The 9,750-nt window shown below is 38.2% G+C and overlaps 1 long non-coding RNA gene across 1 annotated transcript; it reads right to left on the reverse strand.

The window, feature by feature from the left end:
* Positions 1–2,011: 2,011 nt before the first annotated feature.
* LOC126386384 (uncharacterized) lies at positions 2,012–4,702 on the reverse strand. Its single transcript, XR_007569494.1, has 4 exons — positions 4,517–4,702; positions 3,305–3,323; positions 2,802–2,875; positions 2,012–2,522 (listed from the first exon to the last, which is right to left on the reverse strand). It is a non-coding gene; the product is annotated as an uncharacterized LOC126386384 (long non-coding RNA).
* Positions 4,703–9,750: the final 5,048 nt, after the last annotated feature.

Raw genomic sequence — 9,750 nt, forward strand, 5'->3', positions numbered from 1 at the left:
GAGATATGCCCATTCAAAGTTTGCAATTTCAATCGGTTGCTATAGCGCCCCCCTTTGGCCAATTGATGTAATATTGCTTCATTCGCATCCTCCCATGACCCTCTACCACTGTGCCAAATTTCACATGGATTGACCAAGTCAGTGAGGAGAAAAACATGGAACAGACACACAGACACACAGAGTTTTTGTCATTATATAGTAAGATAAGATTGAACTGCATGTATACAGTTGTATTTGTATACAGTGACAAATACTTGCAGACGTGACCACACACATGTTTAATTAACAACATGCTAAAATAATATGTGTGTGTCAGCTGATGTCAGTTTGTAATCCATATTTTAAAGGAAATATAATCATCTATCGTTGCTTAGAATGACAATATCACAATATTACAACAATATTCTGATATCAAACTAACAAAAAGCATATCTGTATCACCTCCGCCCACCACATTTTAATGAAAATAGAGGTTGTTAAATGAGTGTTTCTGTCTTTGTTTTATTGCACAGCACTTTTCTTGAATGGAAATACATTAATATCAGTAGATGGGAGGAACAGTTACTCACTGTATATGGTGATGGAGGCTGTGTCACTGTGTGGTGATGGAGAATTTCTCTCTCCAACCTTTACAGTGTAGAAACATTTCACTTTAACCTCAGCAGGTGAATTCAGACGCGCCATATTCAGCAGCTCAGTTCCTGTCAGAGTCATCTCACAAGAGAGTTCTTTGGGAAAATCTCGTCCCACAGTGTAGAAATGACACTGAGACACAGAAACAGATGATGGAGTCTGACAGTTCAGTGTGACTGTCTGTGTCTCTGTGATCACCTCTGGATTCACTGTCAGTTTAGGTGGAAGAGATGCTGAAAATATAAGTATAGGTTGAGTGAAAATTGAATTTTTCAAAAAGTGAAAATAAAAACATTTCTGACAATACATTTATGATGATAGAGGATGCCTTTTGAAAATCTTCTTAAACCCATCCTCCATGTTAAGAGCCATTTTGTTGTTTGCACCATGTTGTTAAAAGTCCATAACAGCAGTGTTCACTCACTTTGTATAGTGACTGAGGACGCCTCGCTGTCAGGAGAGTGAGACTTTACATAGTAGGCACATTTCACTTTAACCTCAGCAGGTGAACTCTGATGTGCCATCTTCAGCAGCTCACTTCCTGTCAGTTTCGCCAGACATGAGACTCTGATAATTCCTCCACTTAAAGTGTAGAAATAACACTGAGACACAGAAACAGATGATGGAGGCTGACAGTTTAATATGACTGTTTCTGTCTCTGTGATCATCGGTGGATAAACTGTCAGTGTAGGTGGAAGAAGAGCTGAAAGTTTAGAGGTAAACATAAGTTACATGAAATACTATGATAATATGATCATAATAATATAATGAAAAACTGTGATTGAATGTAGAGGTAGCAGAGAGAAATAGACTATACAGCTAAACCGTGTGTAAATATAGTCACATGAATAACAGGCTATAACTTCCCTCACATTGAGAACAACACAGCTAGACATGAGAGATAACAGATAAGAGACTGACCTTGTGATTTGATCTCATGAAAGAAATCTGTTGGAAATATGTTGACAAGGTAAAGAGACATAATAATAACACATTAATGACTTTAACAACATGTAGAAAGATAAAAACTCCACTCAATGCTTATGTAGGGGTCATCAAGATCAAGCTATATTTTATTTGTCCCAATCGAGAAATTAGTCTTGGATTCGTAAGCAAGTTCATTAATAAACAGCACAAGCAATCACAACATGCATGACATAAAATCCTCAACCATAAAAACTATAAAACGTGTAGTAAAAAAAAAAGTGTAGTACAGGATGCAACAATATCAAATGATCATGCCTGCAAGTGTGAAGCCAATATTAATAATGAAAAAAAAAAAATAGGAAATTTAACTTACACATGAGGATGACAAACAGCAGGCGTCCGGCCATGATGAAGCTGAGTACTAAGACTGTCCAGATAGAAGACACTTGTGTGTCTGACTACATGAACTAAAGTGTCATTTGCTGCTTTCAGGAAAACCACAGCGAGCATCAGACGTAGATCACATTAACAGACAGGCCACAGAAACACACTTGACATCCTTTTAAAGTACCTAGTATATGTGCTTTATTGAGATTGAATCTACCACATTGGAGGCCTTAATATTTTGCTTGCGGGATGCATACAAACAGGAAACAGTTCAAACGTGTGCAGCTGAGGCAGGTGGGTGGAAATGTACTGGGTTAACTGAGAGAATGACATGTATGGCAGGTCAGAAGTGCACACTGTGACAAAATGAATTTGTGTACATGTGAGGTAAATGTGTGTGAATCACTCCTCTCGTGTAAAGCACTTTTAACATCAAATTACATGTCGCTAAGAAAGCAAAGTGAAAAGGAAGCAAGAGACACAATGTTTGTATTTCATATTGACTTTGGAGTGCTGTACAGTGTGTCAGTCAGGGCTGATGTATCAGGCTTCTCTGAGGTGCTGCTGTCGTCACTCTGTGAAAAGACAAAAACACACATGACTGAACTGACCTCAGTGAAATATAAACATTTGCCAGCATTGTGCATTTATCAACATTTAAAAGTGTTTAGTTTCTGTTGTGCCACAATAACATCTTTTTCCCACATCTGAGAATGCACACTTTCACACCTGCAGTGTGTAATTTACTTTACGCCTGTTTAAATTCTGTATCTTGGCAGAACCTGCACCACCAAGTGGCTGATCAACATGTCTATGAGCCTTATACTTTATTTGGGAAGAGGAAAGCAGCTCACCAGTGTCACACTCATAGACGACAATACTGTAAATTCCTTCACCACTCTGTAAACCAGTGTCGTTTGCTTTTGGTCTAAAAGGAAAAATAATAGAAAAAGCAGGTTTTGTTAACAGTGTGTTTTCATTACAGAGGAAAGCAGAAGCTTAGTACACATTTCCAAATTAATATACTGTATTACTAGTATGTATAAGATCCAGTGGTATAGTTGTATTAATTAGTATGAATGCTTACTACAATCTCAGAAGTATGTATGCTGTATCATTTATGTTTTCAGTGTATTGGGGATGTTAGTTTTACGGCAGACATATCACTGCTGCTGCTGTGATTTTTGAAAAGTCCCTCAAAGAACCTTGCTGCCCAATGTCAACGTGCCTTTGAGCAAAGCACTTAATCTGCATCCAGAGGAGCAGCTCAGAGGCAGTCAGAGGGAGAAGAATGGATGATACATACTGGTACTTACTCAATTTGTATTTATTGTATTTAAAAAATAAGATGTCTTACCTCTTGGATGAACATTTCTCTAGAAAATAACAAAAACAAACAAAAAAAAATCAACCAGTAATTAATGATATCAACAAGCTTCAATAATACACACAAAGCTGCTGGATGTACAACTGCAGCTACTGTAGGTTTAAGAATGAAAACTCTGTTGAGGTTAATATTTTTTATTCTATCCGATCCTGCTCTGAGTAAAGAGATGTGCCAAGAGGCTCCCACAGTCTCAACCGCTCCAATCATCAGTTTCATCTTCTCTGCATTAAAGGTTCAGTGTGTAGGATTTGGGTGGACATACTGGCAGAAATTGAATATAATATAATATAATAAGCACGTTTTCTTTAGTGTATAATCACCTGTAAATGAGAATCATTGTGTTTTCATCACTTTAGAGTGAGCAGTTTATATCTACATAGGGAGTTGGTCTTATGGAGATCACCATGTTGCACCACCATGTTTCTACAGTAGCCCAGAACAGACAAACCAAACAGATTTGTACCATGAAACTGCTTCATTTAGTGTTTCTGGCACATTAAACTACCTGTTCTTTTTGTTTCAGAGAGGAAGAGGTCTTGGAGACAATTCGGCTTCTGATAAAAAACCTCCTGAACATTTATGTTATCGGAAAATAAAGGTGACCACATATTAGCATGTGTTGGACTAGCTGCCAGCAACAACTCACCAAACTGCGTCAGAAATAGATGGATTTTTTTAACGTGAAACTGCTTTATTCTGTGTTTTCAGCTATTCTAATGGCCTGGTCTGTTTGTTTTTGAGAAGAAAAGACCTCTGTGTATAATTCATCCCCTGATAAAAAAAACTTCTTGAAGAATGAACACCAGAGGAATTCCGGCCGGCAGAAGTTTTTAGCTGGTTGCTTTCTACAATTCACAATTTAGCCATGAACATGTACCTGTTTACAGTTTTAACAGAAGGGATTGAAGACAAGACAAGACAAGACAACAAGACTATGAACCTTGAGTGCTGCTGATAAACCTGGAAAACAGTTATGTTTATGACACCCCACCTTCTGCTCTCTGGGATTTACCAGTTTTAGAGAAAACACTATAGGCTTATCAGGAGGGTGGTGCTACAGTAAATGTTGGGCCAATATGAAGTTGCAATAACTGTTAAAAGAGAACAGTTTATGTGAACACTGATGTGAAAAGTAAAACTGATTCTGACGTTACTGGACAAACAAATCAACATATTTCTCACCAGTTCTTTTCCTTTTCCAGAGAATTGTAGAAACCACCAAGATGATGCCCACGGTTACGCCACCACCAGCCACAGCTGCTATAATCCTCCATAACCACGTTTTTGCTTTGCAACAATAGAAGGCACACACAAATTGAGCATAGCGTTAGCTCAGGCAGGACACGATGTCAAGCTCAGCTCACATCCCAGCTACATCAGCTGATCTCAAACAGCCCAATCAACTGATGGAGCAGCTGACTGATGGAAGGGAGTCAGCTGATAGATCACATGATTCCTTTCTATGCCACTATTGGCGAATCTCATTCAGGGCGCCCTATTTAAACTGCTCTGGCCTGCCTACTGTTGCTGCTTCTACTGCAAGCCGCTTTGCAACCTGCCTCCACCCCAGCTCCTCCTTTTCATGCTGTGTCTGACTTATCAATGTCATTTCTGTTTGTCACTGATGCTGGCACCGCTCTGTTCCCGGAGGGTCTTTGCTGCTGGTCTCCCTGCTTAGGCTTTCCATGTAGGCACATGGAAGGGCAGGGAGGTGTGGGCGTGGAAGAGGCTTTCTGCGTAGGCCCGTGGAAAGTTAGAGGGGCCTCAGAACAGAGCCATACCACAAACTACTGCAAATGAAAATAAAGTTTTCTTTGACTAAAGTGTTCCTGACTGTGTCTCTGACTGAAGTATCAGTCTCACTCCTCGCAATGTTAACAAAAAAGCAGGGAGACATGTACTGCACTTAACTACAGTGGTTCAACCACCAGTACCAGTGCACACCAAATATATAAAATAGAAAGCACAGTATCGCGTTTTACTAATGTGAAGTTACTGAGTAAATAAGGTTGTAAACACAGCATTTTTTTTCTTGCCACAGATGAGTGTAACCATTTTAAACTTTGAAATGGAAAATATTTCTATCTCTTAACATTTTGCATGAATGACATAACATCTTATATTTGACCCCAATTTCTAACTAAGTAACTTGGGTGTGAAATGTGCATAGCTCAAGCTAACTTGTTGCTAAATGTGTAAACAAAACTTACATACTACTGTATACGTAGAATGTTTCTATAGTATGTTTTTTCTGTAAATATCAGAATATGAAGTATTTCATGTGTAAAGAGCTATCTTAAGTTAGGCTTATTAACATTAAAACCTACTGTAGTAAGTGCACAGCCACAAAGATTTTAAGAATAAGAATCTTTAGTCTACCTGTTGTTTGATTGCCAGATTCTGGATTCGGAGGAGTCATACTGGTGTCTGCTTCTTGAAGGCACAAAAACATATTAACATTAAAACTGAACATTGTCTTATTTTATACAAGAAGTACAAATATCAAGCAGTGTATTGCTGTCATGTACTGATGACATACTTGATTTTACTTGAACAATGTGGGCTAGCATCTACGCAGTAGGAAGGCAAACTGCACGTATGCATAAGCAGCTGCATATTCATCACATATTATCTGAGTAACCAGTCAGTGACCATCACCTGGGTACATGCTTTGTACGAGCCCTCAAATGTTTTTTTCATTATTTGCCATATAATACATAATATCTAAGCAGTCATATGTACATATGCTATAAAGTTTACCTCTTTTTATATCACCAGATGTTGGATTCATAGCAGTTGTGTGAGCAGAGGTTAGACGACCTGCAGCTGGGAGAGTTTTACCTGTAAAGGAAGACACAAAAACATTAACATTAAAAAGGATGAATATATATTTTCTGAAAGCCTGTGTGAATTATTGAGAACCTATTAATCATTTAATTCTTAGAATATTAAATGTTTAAGTGATACGCAGTGATTTTGTGGATTGCTCTTTAGGTGCAGCATGTTGTACCTGTGGTCATGCTAAACATTGGCACAGTCTTGATCAGGGGTGATTCTCTTTCCACAATATCTACAATAAAGAAAAATAAATGTATTATACCAAACACATTATGTTTAACACCTAACTACAATAATATTTGGGTACCATCTGATATGAGTCTGTAATACAGTAAACTGTATAATACAAAGTGTAATCTACAGTATAATCACAGCCACCCATAGGTGGCATTTTAATAGGAACAGAAGTTATAAAATCAGTGTTCTCTCTTTGTTTTAGTTTGTAACCCCTAAAATTAAATTCACAACTGAAACATCACACACCACTTTTCTTGTGCTGATACGGTATCGAGATATAATACAACTTAATATCAGTAGATAACAGAAACATACACTCACTGTGTATGGTGATAGAGGATGTTTCACTGTGTGGAGATAGAGATATTTTCTGTCCAACCTTTACAGTGTAAAAACACGTCACTTGAACCTTGGCAGGTGAACTCTGTTTTGTTATCTTCAGCAGCTCAGTTCCTGTTAGTGTTGTCAGACAAGAGAGGACTTTGGCTATTCCTCCACTTAAAGTGTAGAAGTTACACTGAGACACAGAAACAGATGATGGAGTCTGACAGTTCAGTGTGACTGTTTCTGTCTCTGTGATCACCGCTGGATTCACTGTCAGTTTAGGTGGAAGAAGAGCTGAAAACATAAGTATATGTTGGACTGAAAAAGTGAAATTGCATTTCTGATGATTCATTTGTAATGGCAGAGGATGCCCATTAAAAATCTTCAAACATATCCTCTGAGGACTCGACCTCCATGTTAACGGACACTTTGTTGTTTGTGCTAATACTGTAGAAATATATTAAAAGTCAATAGCAGCAGTGTTCACCCACTTTGTATGATGATGGAGGATGTGTCACTGTGTGGAGATCGATACGTTACGAGGTAATAACATTTCACTTTAATCTCAGCAGGTGAACTCTGACTGGCCATCCTCAGCAACTGACTTCCTGTCAGTGTCTTCATACAAGAGAAGACTCTGACAGCTCCTCCACTTAAAGTATAGAAATAACACTGAGACACAGAAACAGATGATGGAGTCTGACAGTTCAGTGTGACTGTTTCTGTCTCTGTGATCACTGCTGGATTCACTGTCAGTGTGGGTGGAAGAAGAGCTGAAAATATAAGAATATATGTAAGATTAAACAACTGATAATTGAATTCACTTTAGAAAAAAATTCTGATGATAATTTTTTAATGGCAGATGATGACCACTGAATATCTTGTAACACTTCTCATTTAGGACTTGACCATCATGTTGAGAGACATTTTGTCTTTTGTATTGTATCAAGATATTAAAATATAAATTCCATAGCAGCAGTGTTCACTCACTATGTATGGTGATGGAGGACATGTCACTGTCAGGAGATGGAGACATATGAAGGTAAAAACACGTCACTTTAACCTCAGCAGGTGAACTTTGACGGGTCATTTTCAGCAGCTCACTTCCTGTCAGTGTCTTCAGACATGAAAAGACTTTGCCAGGTCCTCCTCTTACAGTGCGGAAATAACACTGAGACACAGAAACAGATGATGGAGTCTGACAGTTTAATATGACTGAGTCTGTCTCTGTGATCACCGTTGGATACACTGTCAGTTCAGGTGGAGGAAGAGCTGAAAGTTTAAAGGTAAACATATGTCATCTCAAATACTGAATAATGACATTAATAATAGTCACATAGTCAAATTAACAACAGACAACATCGCGTACAGGGATAGCAGCACATCTGGACATGAAAGGTAACAGATCAGAAACTGACCTTGTGCTTGAATCCCATGAAAGGAATCTGTTGGAAATATAATATGTTAGCAAGTTAAACTGATGTCATAATATCTCATTAATAACTTTCACAAAGTGTACAAAAATTAAAACAAAATCCAGAGGTATAAGAGCCAAAATCAAGATCAAGATATGTTGTTTGTCCCAATGGGGAAATTAGTATTAAACTCTGTGCTGCAGTTCCACAATAAGTTCACAAACAAACAGCACAATGCTGCAACACACACATAACATTTAATTATCAACCATTAAAAAAAGATAAGACACAAGTGTGATGTGGTGTAACACCCTCACATCACACACGTTGAGAAAATCATTAAAAATGCATGATTTCTAACTGGGAGTAAATCACTAACTGCCTATTTTCATTCCCCGGTGAGCTCTATGAAACGTGTCTTGGCGAGAAAACTAAGCAAGGGAGGCCAAATCCAGAACATTTTGCAACTGTATTGGACAATGTGGCAATTCTCCATTCTCCTCCAGTCACTGAGTGGTTCACAGGCCACCTTAGTATGATCTTACTGTTCCTTCCACAGTACTCTCCTTTCCTCAACCCCACAGAGGAATTACTTTCCTCGTTGCGGTGCCACATGATCAGAAATCCCTCTTGGGACACTTTTGGTTGCATTAGTGCATTTTGGATGTAAGATTAAATGTTGTGCTGAGCTGCATGTCACTCATGAGAATTGTCTGAACAGTTTGAAGTCTGTACAGAGAAATGTTGGTAATCAACTGCAGAAAACTTTAAGTGTGAACTTGCATAAGTTTGTAATAACCTACATTAATCATGTATAAATCTATAGAAGGTTTAACTTACACATGAGGATGACAAACAGCAGCTGTCCATCCATGATGAAGCTGAGTACTAAGACTGTCCAGATAGAAGACACTTGTGTGTCTGACTACATGAACTTCAACAAACTGTAGTTAGGTGTCATTTTGCAGAACATGCTCTCAGAAAAACCACAGCGTAGATCAGACGTAGATCACATTTACAGACAGGCCACGGACACATACTTGATGTCCTTTTTTAAGTACCTAATATATGTGTTTTATTTAGATTGAATCTACCACACTAGAGGCTCACCGCCAAAGAGAGATGAGAAAAAGTAAAAGTGAAATCGTTTATAGTTTTTTTTCTGTGGCTTTGTTGATATGCAGCTGCTTCGTTTTGGCTTTTTCCATATTAGTAGATACACAAAGGCCACAGTCTGTGTGTGCGTTCGTGCATGCATGTGTGTGTGTTGTGTATACTTGTACATGCCACATAGTGAGGAGCAAAATACATGTTTTAGTAACAAAGTGAGGACATGTGTGGAAAGTGAGGACATTTTTGGAAAGTGAGGACATTTTGGCTGATTCACACTGACCTGTTTGAGGGTTAAGACTTGGTTTAAGGTTTCAGGTTACAATTAGATTTAGGTTAGGGTTAGTCTTTGGGTTTGGTTTGGGTATTTACTTGCGATGGTTAAGGTTAGGACAAGTGGCTAGGGAATGCGTTATGTCAATGAGGGTCCTCACAAAGATGACAGTACAAGAATGTGTGTGTGTAAAATTATATGCATTATATATGTCTTCA

This window comes from Epinephelus moara, chromosome 24, assembly GCF_006386435.1.
Source record: "Epinephelus moara isolate mb chromosome 24, YSFRI_EMoa_1.0, whole genome shotgun sequence".
Taxonomy (NCBI): Eukaryota; Metazoa; Chordata; class Actinopteri; order Perciformes; family Serranidae; genus Epinephelus; species Epinephelus moara.